At 26.9% G+C, this 14,846-nt stretch overlaps 1 long non-coding RNA gene across 1 annotated transcript in view; it reads right to left on the bottom strand.

Annotated features, from left to right (window-relative positions):
- The window catches only part of LOC136080887 (uncharacterized), a 30,516-nt gene that overhangs the window by 13,776 nt on the left and 1,894 nt on the right, over positions 1-14,846 (bottom strand). Inside the window, exon 2 of the long non-coding RNA XR_010638708.1 lies at positions 6,176-6,262. This is a non-coding gene — a long non-coding RNA (uncharacterized LOC136080887). The remainder of the gene's footprint in view (positions 1-6,175; positions 6,263-14,846) is intronic.

The following is a 14,846-nucleotide window of genomic DNA, read 5'->3' as shown; positions in this document are numbered from 1 at the left end:
CTTAAAAGTCAAACTTTTAATAAAGGTCAAACTCTTGATAAAGTTAGTGTTTATCTCCAAAACCCTTGTATCTCACACAGTCAACTCTCATGTTGCATGTTCAAGAACAAGATCATTTTAATACCTTATTTTAAAGAAGTTACTTTTTTTTACTTTCATTATATTAAAAACCAGGTCGTTTTGATTGTTTGTTTTTTAAAGTTGATAAACATTCATTGCAAGGTATGTTATTGTAAAAAATATTACAAAAATAAGGTTGTAATTTTAAATGTTTCTAATTTATAAATTTTTTCTTAATTTATATATTTAATTATTTTTAAGCGTTGTTATTATGTTTATGTGTGTTAAGGTTATATGGGTTCATATTTTATAAGTGTGTTAACATCTTTTATATATGAAGTGTTTCTATGTAACATAGTATGTTTGTGATGTGTTATAATTTTATGTGTTTATAATTTGTAAGTGGTTATTATGTTGTTTGCATGGTTTAAAATTGTTGTGAATTGGCTTAGTTTACAGCAAGTGTATTGATTTTTCTAGCCAAGTGGAATACTTTATTATAAGGTTACTTGGCTTTGTTGAGAGCAAAAATGTTGTCCTTGCCAGTAAAGTGGTGTACTGTCATGATAAAACACATAAGTTAAATTTGTTTGTAGTTAGTGCATTCATTGAATACGTTGAAAAAATATTTTTGAAAGAATGTGTTTAAAAGAAATGTTGAAAAGATATGTAGTTTTTTAATATCTATAATTTTTTATTATCTATAACTTTAAGTAAAGTTTATTGAAAAATATATACTTCATTAAATATTTATATTCAGTTAATTTTTAAGTAAATTTGGTTGAAAAGATATAAATACTCTATTTTTTTTGTTAATAATTTGTATTTTGTTAATTTAAAAAAAAATTGGTTTAAAAGATATATACTCATTTCTTTTCTGTTAACAATTTATGTTTTTGTTGATAAATAAATTTTGTTAAAAAACGGACTTCCTTTTTAAAAATAACTCCTCCCCAATTAAACATTTAAGTTTCTATTTTCCTTCATTAAATATATCTAGCTTTATTTTTATAAAGGTATACAAAGTGTTAGAACATATCTAGCTTTAATTTTTTTTTTTTATAAAGGTACAAAGTGTTAGAACATAAGTTTTAGTATTTTTCATTAAATTTTTAGGATTTTTTGTATAGAGAATGTTTTCTCCATAATAATATTTTAATGTTTTATATATATACATACATACATACACATTTTAGTTTTTCTGCATTGTATTATTGACCTTCTTTCTTTAGAATATTAAACATATAAAACAAAATTAAAATAGTTCAAGAAGTTTTAATATTACCATGTTTCTTTACTTGAAGCAAATATATGATTGTTTATAGATGTTTTCTATTATTAGTTTTGTATTTACTTATTTATTGCAAATCTTGCATTAAATGCATTCTAAGGTACTGAAAGGGATTTTTTGAGAGAGGATTACATTTCACCGTTCAATGTAGCAGTATTTGCTGAGCATGTAATTTTTTCAATTTGCTTTATTTATAAGTTCTTATCTGTAAAAATTTTGTAATTTTTTAAATTACTTTTTATTGTTTTTTTAATTAAATAACACCGGTTCCATAAAATTTGAGACTGGCTTTAAACTTGAATAAAAACTTAAATAAACACAATAAAAAATTTTTTTTGGTTCTTTGAATTAAATATGCAGAATAAGAAAATGAAAATAAATTTATCACAAGACTCCATATCTTCGAATTTGATCAAGTCTGGTATTGGTACCTTGTACAAGATTTTGTACAGCATTTAGGTCAAGTCTACTGGCACAATAACGAATCTGGCGCTCAAGGTTTGATATATTATTTGTAGACCATCCATTCTTGTACACATCCTGCTTAAGCATTGCCCAAAAATCCTCTATAGCACGAGCTTCTGGTAAGTTTGCTGGATTGTCTTTTTTTTGAACAAATGGTATCTTCTTGGTTTTTAACCATTTTGTTACCGAATTAGCAAAGTGAGATGTTGCTAAATCGATATACTAAAAAGATATACTTGGTGTCTTGATTAAATTTATTAATAAAAAGTTGCAAGCGCTTTTGTAAACACTCTTTTAAATAGATCTCTTGGTTTACCGCTTGGCCAGAAGGAACAATGTAAATAGATGTGACCCCTCGAGGGGAGATCCATACCATCTTGTAATTTTGTGTGCCTTCTTCCACTTCCAGTTTTGCGACCCAATGGTTTATTTTGATTGTAACTGTTCACATATCTATAAATTGTAGCTTTTGAGTAGCCCTCCATCTTAAAATAGTTCCAAACAACCTGTTTTCCATCTTCATGCTTTTTTTTATAAAAATTATACACATGACTTTTTAGGGCTTGTTAATTTGGCATTTTAAATTGTTATTTAAACAAAAAATAATCAAAGAATTTATATGCTAATTGAAAGAGGAAAGATAGAGCTTTCATTTAATACCAAATATCGCTAATTCAAGTTAATCTCAAATTTTATGGAACAGGTGTTACTAATAATATTTTGTCAATAATTATTAATTTACATATTGATGTATTATTTTAAAACATGTAAATTAAATATGATTAGTAGATTTAGAATAAAGTAGATAATTATATTATGCTTTGTTTTATTTGCTTGGACTTTAATATAGATAAGTTAAGAAAGAAAACTAAAAGTTCAACCTTAAAGTAAAAGTTTTACACACTCCTTTGATGCTTAGTTATCCCTGATAAATCAAGAAGTGAAATTATTAAATCATATTTGTCAGTATTGTGGTGTGAAGAAGTTTTTAAATAAAATTCGTTTTTGTGCTGCCATTCAGGAAAGATTGTATTAGCTCCTCTATCTCCATATCCACTTTCTCCATATCCATTTTTAACTGATTTAATGACAGGAAACCATATTGTTCATCCTTTCAATCAAAATTTTTTAGTCACATAAGGAGTTATAATTCCTCTTTATCTTTTGCTTCCTTCACAACCAAAATAGCTCCTCCCTCAAATAATGGCCCTTTCCGTTTTAGGGTCTATAGGATTATTTTGCATCATGTTGGAAATTTAAGGCCTGAAAAAGGTTTTCTACCCACATATTGTCAGTTAAATATATATGATCATAATGCAGCAGTGTCATTTAGAATGGAGTAACCTGGTAATGTCATAATGTCAAGCAGTGTCATTTATCACAAACTTTTAGTCCTATATAATTAATGTTTAATTTAATGCTGCTGACTTTACTCATTCGGGTATGCTTGATACTGAGTCTTTAAAGATTTGTTACACTTGGCCACATAAAATTTCACTTTATATTTTTGACCACACGATAAGGTATTCTCAAATCTTTATTATCTCTATTATAATCAGAGGGTAAAATAATATTATACCATAAGTTCCTAAAAACACCTGAAGAAATGTTACGCAACTGCCTTATATGTTAAAGATACTTTTATTATGTAAAAAATATTGAAGTAAAAAGCACAGTTCTAAAGTATTGTAAACTAATTGTAAACCAAAAGACAAAAACTTTAAATCGATTTTTTTTTTCTGTTCACTAGAATAAACTAAAGTTTAGAGACCAAATTAAGAACAAGTTTAGAAATAGTCAGGTGTGGAACAGACTTACCACGACCAGTATCGTACGGGTCATGATAGCTAGTTAAATTTAATTTTAAATCACATTAAAAATCATTTAAACTAAAAATGATTATATTTCCTTAAAAATTACTTAAAACAATTTTCTTATTCTTACTTTTATTCAATCTCAGTCTTTTTTTAATACTTAACATGATCTTTGGTTTATCACAATTATTTTAGTCAAGACAAAATATTAAAGTGCAGTCATTTAATTCATAATGATTATTTCTATAAAAAAATAGATTGTAATACTCTATGATATACAACCACACATTCCTCAGATAGAGGTGTGGAGATTTTGCTGCCTAAACCCCTTCTCATAAATAAAATTCATTTTAAACAACTTGTTTTGGATTTTTGTAAAAAGTATTGAATCAATCAATTTAAATTAATTTTGTATATTTTTATTTGTAATTCAAAAAAATCTTTTTTTTAATAAATATTTTATCATAATGTAAATATTTATATTAATTTTTTCTATTTCAAGGATGTTTAGTAAAAAAGCATAGCCATTACACTTTTCTACTGTACATAGTTAAATGGAAATCATTAATTAAGTGAGAATCAGCCTTTTCCACTGTACATTTTTACAAATGTACAATTTTTTTAATAAATTACTAAAGCAATAATTATTTTCATAAATCATTCATTTAATAAATCACTAAAGCAATAATTATTTTAATAAATTACTAAAGCAATAATTATTTTCTATTGCTCAATCATTTCATAACAATCTGGCTGTTGAATTATACTATTTTTAAATGATATTTATTATCTAAATTTTTAAAGATATTTGAAAAACTCCCTATTCACAGTGGCAATTTGGCTCCAGAGGCTATGAAGTAATTTCATATATACCTTTTTCATATAGCTTTTTATTTAAGAACTTTTTGGGAAAAAAAAAACTATTTTATTATTTTCTTTAAACAATCAACATATAATTTTGTATTCACTTTATTTATGCATTTTAAAATTAAATTCTTTAATTACCTGATTTTAAGTGTTAAACTTTAAGCGCTAGTATATTAATATTTTTCATTAAAAAATGCAAACATTGTCTGACAGTCTCAAAACTAATTGTTTACTATTTTGGAAGCAGATGCAAAAAATATTTATTACATCACATAAATCACTTTTAATGTTTATAATAAGCCAAAGTAACCAGGCCATGGGTTTAATTAGGCAATCTGGACGGTCACATGGGAACTTGCAATCCTAAATCTATTTAAATAAATCCTGATTTCCATATATTAAAAAAATACTCCTAGTAGTAAAACTTTTCAGTTTAAATTTAATTATTGTTTGTTTTATAGAACACCTGACTATTTAATTGTTATACAGCTACGGAATAAAAAGGCCTTATGTTGAAATCTCAAGTTTGCTATCTGACCTTTTTATGCAGTTAGAATATTTTCGAAATGATAAAAAACAATTTAAAAAAATTTGCTTTTCTAAAAGTTTTACTAACAAATCTATCCTTGCAAAAAAAAAAAATCTATTAGTAATTATTCATTAAAAAAAATTGAAAAGGAATTGTCGCTAGAATAATTAAAGTTTTGTTTTTTCAATCAAAATTTCAAGTTAAAATATAATAAGTTTAAAAAAGAATCTGATTCATGCTTTTAAATGTTTTTTATAAATGCAAATAACATTAAAAAATTTTTTTAAATTAAACTTTGTGTATCAAAATATCAAAATAGCATTTATAATTCCTGAACTATCTACTGTTCAGTTAACACTAAAACATTATAACTAATAGTCGTGCAATAAAAATTATTGATTGATTTTGTAATTATACTCTATATATTATATCCATTATTTTTTCTCTGTCCTCATAAACACTCGATCTTCATTTTAAATCTATGACTATTACATTTTTAAACAATAATGCCAATGTTGATAAAATCCAGCTCTTTTAACAACGCCATGTAATGCTAATTTACTCAAGTTAGATGCCAATATAAAACGTAGTATTAATATATTTATGGGCTTTCAAATCAAGCATATATGGCCAAATCCCCCATAAATAGGCTGTTTATACTGACAATAAAACATGTTTTATTTTAAATGCTCTTAAAATTAATAACCATAAAAACTATATAATAGAGCAGTAAAACAATATGGCAAAGCAATATAGTTGCTTTTTATTCAAAACAAGTTTTTTATTTATACAAAACAACCTCACAGTAAATTTTTATTATTGGTTTGTACAGCTTTTAACAATAACAATTTAAAATCAAGCATCAAAATTAAACATCAAAAGCAATTTTTAAGATGATAATTTATAAGAAAAGTTTCAAAATTTTTTTCTTTTACTTAAACTTTTTAATTTTTATAAACATATTTAAGTTTTCATTTGAATATTTTAACCATACAACTTTTATCATCAAATAAATTTTGCAATAAATTTACGTAAAAATTAATCAAATTCATTGTCTTTTAAAAAACATTAAATAAATTTATTATGACATCAAATGTTATAAAAAAAACACTTTAAAAATGAAGGAAAAAAATATAAAACAAAAGTAACCTGATATTAATTTATAAAAAAGATAACTTGAAACCAGTACCAATAATGATAACATAATGAAAAATTTTTGTGTTGAATATGAAGATTCTAAAGTAATAAAAAACGAAAAAATTAAAAAATTTTTGTTTTTAAAATTTGTCAAGTTTTATAGTTTTTTTAAAAAACTTTGAAAATAAACATTTTAAATAGACTATTATTTATGTTACAACCTTATAGTTGTAATGGAGCTAACCCAACTCAAGCACAACTGACCCTGCTGGCACAAAAGAATTATAACTTTTAGGTGTTTCTCCATTTTTTACTCAGTTGACTTTGTGGTTCATTTTCCAAAAAACCCTAATCACTTTGCATCTCTTTTCTAACTCTAGTTTGTTTAGTTTCTCATTGTTCTCTCTATGGTGATTTGGACCATGCTATGATCTCATACTTTTCTTTCAGACACACCTTATTATATCACTACTTATTACTACCATATAACTGAATAAGATTGTTGGTGACTTTCCATGAACTGATGTCTTTTGTCTGTCCATTGAAATTAGATTTAAGAGTGGTATTTGAAAAAAATGATTTTTCCTCTAATACCACTCTTAAATCTAATGGCCACACCTTAGCGCAATTCCATAGAAACAGGTTAATTTCTTGTTAGACATCCAGATTACTTCTTGTTGCTAAAGTTATTTCTCTCATTAACTCATTTACTGCTTGTGGTCCAGGCAATATTCCTATCACAGACATAAAAAAGTGTCCAGAACTCTTGTTGATTCTAAATTATTTAGCAAGAACGTAACTGAAACTTTTTTTCCTGCCTACTGGAAAATGGCAACTGTAGTTAAAATATTTGAATGCTCTGACCCTATCAATCTTATCATTCTTCTCTATATTATTAGCAAGGTCTTTAAGACTTTAATTTACAAACTTCTAAAATCTTATTATCTAATATCTTATTGACAACCAATACGGATTTCAATCCTTTAGTTCAACAGCAGACTTATTAACCATTATAACAAAACTATTTAACTGCTGTAACAGAAAGGTTCTATTTGTTCTATTACTCTTGACATATCAAAAGCTTATGATAGCAAAAGGTGCAATGCTGGCCTTCTCCATAAGGTCAATTGAAATTGTGTTTTTGTGTTTTTTCTAACTACAGCACAGTGGGTATGATAGTGGCAAAATACCTTAAAATCATTGCCAATATTGATATATACAACAATGATTCTAAACACACTATCCAAATCTTGCAAAAGTTGTTTGCAAAATCTTTAAAGCCAGCAAGTACTAAAAATAATAGAATGGCCACTACAATCACCTGATCTTAATCCTATTGAGTTATTATAGGAAGAACTTGAGAATAATGTGCGAGAAGAGCAACCATCTCTTATAAGTAACCATTGGTATGTATTGCTAGCAAATGAAATGCAATACAACTTGAAACACTTTGTAAATTAATTAATAGCAAGTCAAAGATTTCCGTAGCTTTAATAAAGAATAAACAGGCTTGGACAGGAATAGCATGCCATCACACGCTGTAACTGACCATGTTTATAATTTATTTTCTTCTAAGTTGACCACCGCGGTTTTGATGTTTTAACAATATAAATGCAATTTAAAAAACTGTTACATTATAAATAACTTTTAATCATTGATCTTTTTTAAACTTTTTATTTTACGGGAAGGCTTTAAATAAAATAAAAAACTAATTATAGTGATTTAAAACACAAAATGCATTCATTTTAAATGAACGCATTTTGATTAAATTAAAAAATAATGTTATATATAATTTTTCTTTATGTTGGCATGTATTTTTTATGACAAATTTAAACATTTAAAAGTATTTTTCCATGCCTTTCTGAAAATCTTTTGAAAGATAGCTTTTTAAGTTACTTTAAATTATGAATAAGTTAAATTAAATAATCAATTGCAATGAAGTGATTTAATTGCTTTATTCTTTTGTTTCTATTTTTTCAAATAATTGTATAGAACTTTTTTTAAACTTGACTAATTAAAAAAAAATTAATCAGAGTATTAAATGATTAAAATTACTATTTTAAATAGACTACGGTATTTTTTAAAACTTTCTTTTTTTTTTGTGAAATTTTTTCAGAAAAAGCAAATGTTTACACAGTTTAAAAATAATATATATAAGACTTTTTAATAATTTAAATAAATTTGTTCATTCATTAAACAATCATTAGAGGTAATTTGTAAATGCGTTATGCGTAAAAAATGTTTAAAAGATAAGTTTTAAAGTAATTTATTTTAAACTCGATTAAAAACGCAATAAAAAGTAACTTTTGCTTCGAGTTTAACTTTTTGAGTTTTATTTGAGTGCTTATATATTTTTTTCTTAAGAAATTGTTTTCTTTTTTCATCATTACTTTTTTTTAATTCCTAGTTTAAGTTTAGCTAGTGTTTCTTTTTTCAGTGCATTTCTAGAATGTTTAAAAATCATCAAAACATCTAAATGTCATAGTCAAGTTGTCAACAAATAAAATCATTTGCGTGGTCAACAATAGCGCTCTATCACACGCCATTCCTGTCCAAGCCTGAATAAAGGAGGTTATTTTGGAGAATCGCATATTTATTTAAAATGCGAGTTAAAGTTACAAAAATATACAAAAAATAATATTTTGTTTGGATAAACACAACAATTAGAGTTAAAATTAGACTTAAAAAGGTTTACATAAAAATTTATTTCTAAAAATTCAGTAGCTGTCAAAAATTTTCTGTCAGTGTGCATATTAAAATGTTTCGTACACCAACATTACCTACTAGTTCTTTCCATCCTGTTCCATAATATTAAACTGTGTAAATTTAAAAATAAAAGCTATTTTATGAAAAATGCTTTTGTTTAAAAACATTTTTTGTGGTATTTGGTAATGGTAATGGTAATGACTGCTTATTAACAGTATTATACTTATTTATGCATTGTATATCTTAAATTGCAATGATAATAAAAAAATTGAAAAACATAATTTTGGCACTGAAAAAACACAATTTGTCCTGCTGTGCCACAATATTAAAGCTGTCTTCTAGACCATCTTTCTCCTTTATTTCCTGTAACTTCGGGGGTACCAAAATTGTCTATCCTCGACCCTTTATTGTTTATCAACTATATCAAATATATTACCAACGATCTTACATTTAAAGTGGCACTATTTGCTGACAACACAATTATTTGCTGAAAACACAATTATTTACTCCTTGACAAAAAGTCTTGAGAAAAAGTCATAACTTTTTGATTGTTAGAACAGGCACAAAATCTTGAATCTGATTTCTCTTCCATAACAACTTGGGTTTTGCAGTGACTTGAGAATTTTATATCCATCTACTTATCTCTTATTCTTATCTACTTATCTCTACATCTACTTATCTCTACATCTACTTATCTCTTATTTACCCTGTTATAAAATATTGTACAAGGTGCGAATTAAGTGGAGTGAATTGTTAAATATGTTTAACTTGAAGACCAAAAATATTGTCTTCAAATTCTTATTTTATTAAAAATCATAATCAGTGTTTTAATGAAACAATTAATTTATCATAATGCAACAACTAATGACTGCAAAAATAATGACAGTCAAAACTTACATATTTTAATTTATTGTTTGTCTAAACACAAGTTAATCTAAGTATTATAAGTAAAATCAAAACGTTGTAAGAAAACAATAATTACTAAAGTAAATAATAATTACTAGAGGTCCAAAAAATATGCAATAAAAATAACCAATTAATGAGGTATCTATGACAGCGTTGGAGTTTATTGAAGACTATTGTTTTGTTGATTTTTAAAAAAGATTTAATGGGGTATACTGCTTTCTGATTGGGTTTATTTATGCTAAAAGTACCTATTTGGTTTTATGTGTCTTTAAAATAAATTTATTAGTATTTTTGTGTTTCTATTAGAATTTTAATTTGTGTTTTCATGTTTTCTTTTGGTGGTAAGGTAAGTGATTTATTTAGTTATTTTTATTTTTGTTTGTTTAGCAGATCTGCACTTTTAATACCATATCATCAAAAAAATATTGGTGCTTTACAAATTTGGGGGATGGTTGGGTTTTGGCTATTTGTAGTGAGTCCTTTTTTACTGCAGTATGGAATAGGCATATATTGCAGGGTAAAACATAAGTGGCGATGAGGTTAGCCTGATGGGATAAACTAGTTATTAGAGCTTATCCTCATCGAAATGCCAGTAATAATAGACGCAACTCTGAAGAGATGTTTATTATTTAATCACAACAAAAATTATGTTTACACCATCATTTATGTTTTTTTTCCATTCTGAGGCATTGTTGTATGCATACTTTTTATTTTGTAATCAATTTTTTGTTTTATAAGTTTTTATTAAATAAACTATCGGGTTTAAATGCTCAATTTGGAGAATCCAACAAAAGTGAAGACTATTAAAATGGGGGTAGTAAAAACTACCAAATATTTTTTATTTAAATATTAGTTTAAATGACTTTTTATTTTCTTAAATAGAAAACTTTTTAAAAAATTAATTTTTTTTTTACCAGTACATAGCGATTAGTTTTTCGCTTTCCTGTGCATTGATAAAAACAGTAAAGTTTAGCAAAAACGTTTGAAAAACAAATTTAAAAATTGTCCCTATTATTAGCGTAAATAATAAAGTATTTTCTTAATATACTGACTAACGAAAGTCATAAATAAATTTTATATCAAATAATATTTTTGTTTTTGTTAAATTCTTATCTGCCTTTTTTCTCAAGTTGTATCTGCCTTTCTTTTCCATTGTATTAAACTCGGTAGTGGAAAACAACAAACGCCTTAAAAAAAAAAGAAGACAAAAACAGTAAAATTTTTAGGTATAATATTTAATTTTTTTAACAAAATTTTCTTGATATTTTAAATTTTTTTATTTTATTTTATTTAGATTTTCTATTTTGTATAGTATTCGTTTCCTTTCTTTGAGTATTACTGTTTTATTCTCCGTAGTTTCTTATACCTTTATTTTGCCACAAATTTTTAAAACTCCGGCTGTAAAAAGACGTAGTCAAGTTGTTTCAAAAAATTACTTTAAACATGGACAAACAAGGCCTGCGAATGCACACATTTCCTAGGAAGGCTTGCAAATACGTAAAAAAAAAGTTGCCATTTTTATTAGCCGCACATTATTTTTTATAACTATAATAATAACGGTGAACTTTATAAATGTTGCATATTTTTTATTTTTTTATATAAGTACGGAATTATATGAATTTAAAGAATGATTTTTATATTGTTGAAAATTGCGTTGTTAGTATATTTTAAAATACTGTAATTACATTTAATTTAACACTGGGTTTAAACCTTCTTTTGAACAATAACTATAACAAAAATTACAAATGAAAAAAATTATTTTTCTTTATTATTTCCATTAAATGTTTATATATTACAAAATAATCTTTTTTTTTTACTTTATCACAAGATTTTTTATTGTTTTTTGATCATTTTTTTTTTTTTGCTTCCAACAAGGCTGTAAGCAACCACTATAGGAGTTGGAAGTTACTGGAAGAGAAAAGATGAAGTTTGTAGAGCAAGATAAAGTGACTTAAAAGATTGCAAATTCTATGAATCAGGAAACCAAGAGGAAGGAAGCGAATTCCAAAGAACTGATGTTAAAGGAAAAAAACTAGACAAATAAGAGTTTTTGGAGCACTTAGGAACAGTCACAGTAAAAGAATGAGACTTCATTGAATGACGAGTAACACGAGGATGAATTTTAGTAGATGGCACAAGAGATACTAGCTCTTTAGAGCAGTGCAAATTATAGTATTTGTAGAAAAGAAAAAGAGGAACAACATTACGACAATGTGATAGGTTGGCTGCAAGAGCAGGTCCAACTATGTTTACAATGCATTTTTGTACCTTGTCTAAAAGAGAAAGGGCATCATTAGAAGAACCGCCCCAGATACGGCAACAGTATTCCATACAAGGACAGATTTGAGATTTCTAGAAATAAATAATAGAATCTGGATTAAGAAAGTGGTGAGCGCGATAAAGAGATGCAACCTTAGCAGATGCTAATTTTGCAATGGATTTGATATACGGTTTCCAAGAAAGATCAGAAGTAAGAGTTAATCCTAGAAGATAAAGGGTAGATGACTCATCGAGTACATTACCGTTCATAAATATAGGAAGATCTAAATTATTGCCATAATGATTGGCTGAAAAAAATTGAGTTTTATCTGAATTAAAGTTCACCAGCCACTGTGAGCCCCATGCTGTAGCTGAAGTGAGATCCTTTTGAAGCTCAAATGACCCCTCCAAGTAATCAGAAAGTATTGGCTTCTTATCATGACAAGAATAAATGTTAGTATCATCAGCGAACAATGCCACCTTAGATGTGAAAATATCTGGAAGATCGTTAATGTAAATTAAAAAGAGTATAGGGCCAAGGATCAAACCTTGGGTAACCCCTGAAGTTACAGGGTATGAAGAAGAGTGTTGTCCATCGAGGACAACTTTTATACTGCGATTGGAAAGGAAGGACTCAATAATCTTAAAGATGTTACCAGATACACTGAAAGAAGAAAGCTTATGGAGAAGACCAGCGTGTCAAACTTTATCAAAAGCTTTAGAAATGTCAAGAGCGATAGACTTAAACCTCTCCACTTTTATCTGATGCACGATAAAACCTATTGGTTATTACTGTTAGCAAATCAGCTGTAGAACAAGAAGATTGAAATCCATATTGGTGATCAGAAAGTAAATTATTAAATTCAAGATGAGAGATAAAGTTAAGTGGTTAATTTGATCAAAATGAATAGAGTGAAGTGGGGCTAAACGAAAGCAAAAAAAAAAGAAAAGAATAGTCTGTGGATTCAAACCTAGTTTCCCGACAAATAGGTGAATTCTTACGAATGTAAATGCCCAGGCCAAGCATGTGACTATTGGAGTCTTTACAAATTATAAGAAGATAACCATTAACATTAAGATCACAAAATGAGACAGCTGAACTCAAATTAGTCTCACAAAGAGCAAGTAGGTCTGTTAAACTTTGCAAGAGATAATTATTTAATAGTCCGAGCATTTGCCTCATTAGTGTTAATAAATCCTAAGCCGTAACAAAGGGCTCCAAATATGGTTTTAACAATGCACACCAAAAGTAAGAACAGGGACACCATCCATGCGCAATATGGCACTGTTAGTACTCTGATATTTTACAGCTGTTGATAGAATCAGCCTCTCTAAGAGCTACCGCAGAGTTCGGGAAACTTGACTACCAGCCGGCCTCAGAACCATATAACTGAGCTTTAGAGCTGCACCCTCATTAGGAGATAACAGAATGAGTTTCCTAGCCATAAAAACAGAGACACAAGCAAAACCCATGTATTGAGTCAAGAAGATCCAGCGTTCAACATCCTAAACTGGAAACAATGTATTAAAAATACATCTGCACCAGCCTAATAGATGAAAAAGAGGTGCAAGGCTGGTCAACAGATAGAATCTGTTTACCCCTTATTTAATGAACTACATTTGTAAATATAATTTGTGTTTATAAAAAAAAACTTGTGTCATACAAGCATAAAAAGATTTTGAATAAGAAACAAAGTTTTAATTCCATAAGTAAAATAACTAATCTTTAACAAAAACACTTTTCTTTTCTTAAAACAAAAAATGTAGTTTATATGTTGATTATACACTTTTATGGAGACTTTTTTAAAACTCAAATGTTTTTATGTAATGAATTAAGGTCAACTAGGTTAAAATGAGTAGCTAGGGTAAAATGGGTGGAGCAGTTTGTTAATTTTACAACTGTTACAAATGCACTTATTAATTTTCTGACAGTAAAATAATTTTTATTCAAAAAAGTAGTAATTGGGAATTTTTGTTATATCTACTGCATCTGGCAATTTTGAAACCAAGTTGTATACAAAATAACATGGATGCAGCTAGTAATGCTGGAAGAAAAAGAAAAAGAGTGCATGGAAAGGTTGGAGAAGCCTTAACCATAGAGGATGTTGCAACCAGGCTGATTAATGAAGAAAAAGGCAGATTGAAAAGAAATAATGACTGAAGAGATTGAGAAAGTCCCTGAATAAAACCACAAATTCAATGTAATTGTTGGGCTAGTGAAGTATCCTGGTAAAAAAATAAATTATGAGTTCTATTAACTTGTAATTGAAACCCTAGATAAAGGACTGTGCACTGTGAAGTTTCTGACAAAGTCACCAGTAGAGTCATACTATGTACTACTCAAATATATATATGTGCTGTAAAATGTACTCTTTCCAAATTTTGATCACAAAAAGTGTAATTTTGTATAAGTTTGAATAAAATTTTAGAAAAGTGCAGTTGTTTTAAACTATTTTTATTTAAAACGTTTATGTTTTACCATCAGAATCCTTACCCATTTTACCCCGCACCCCGGTGTAAATTGCGTATACCATGGGATAAAATGGGTATAAACCCTATCTAATAAATTATAAAATAAAAATATTCTCTCTAATTTTATTTTATTTCTCAATAGGTTAAATGTAAAAAATTTTAAAATTAAAATTCAGTAAATCTAAATTTTATACCCATTTTACCCTGGTTGAATCTAGCTGGCAAATAAAAAGGAAATAAATATTTCTTTTAAAAGTATTGCAAAACCATATTACATTCCTTCATATTTAAATTTTTAATTTTTTAAATCATATTTAATTAAAAGTTTTTCATTAAAAAA

The sequence above is a fragment of the Hydra vulgaris genome, chromosome 05, assembly GCF_038396675.1.
Source record: "Hydra vulgaris chromosome 05, alternate assembly HydraT2T_AEP".
NCBI classification, from domain to species: domain Eukaryota; kingdom Metazoa; phylum Cnidaria; class Hydrozoa; order Anthoathecata; family Hydridae; genus Hydra; species Hydra vulgaris.
Note: the sequence above shows the minus strand (reverse complement) of the source record. Positions and strands in the feature narration are given on the sequence as shown.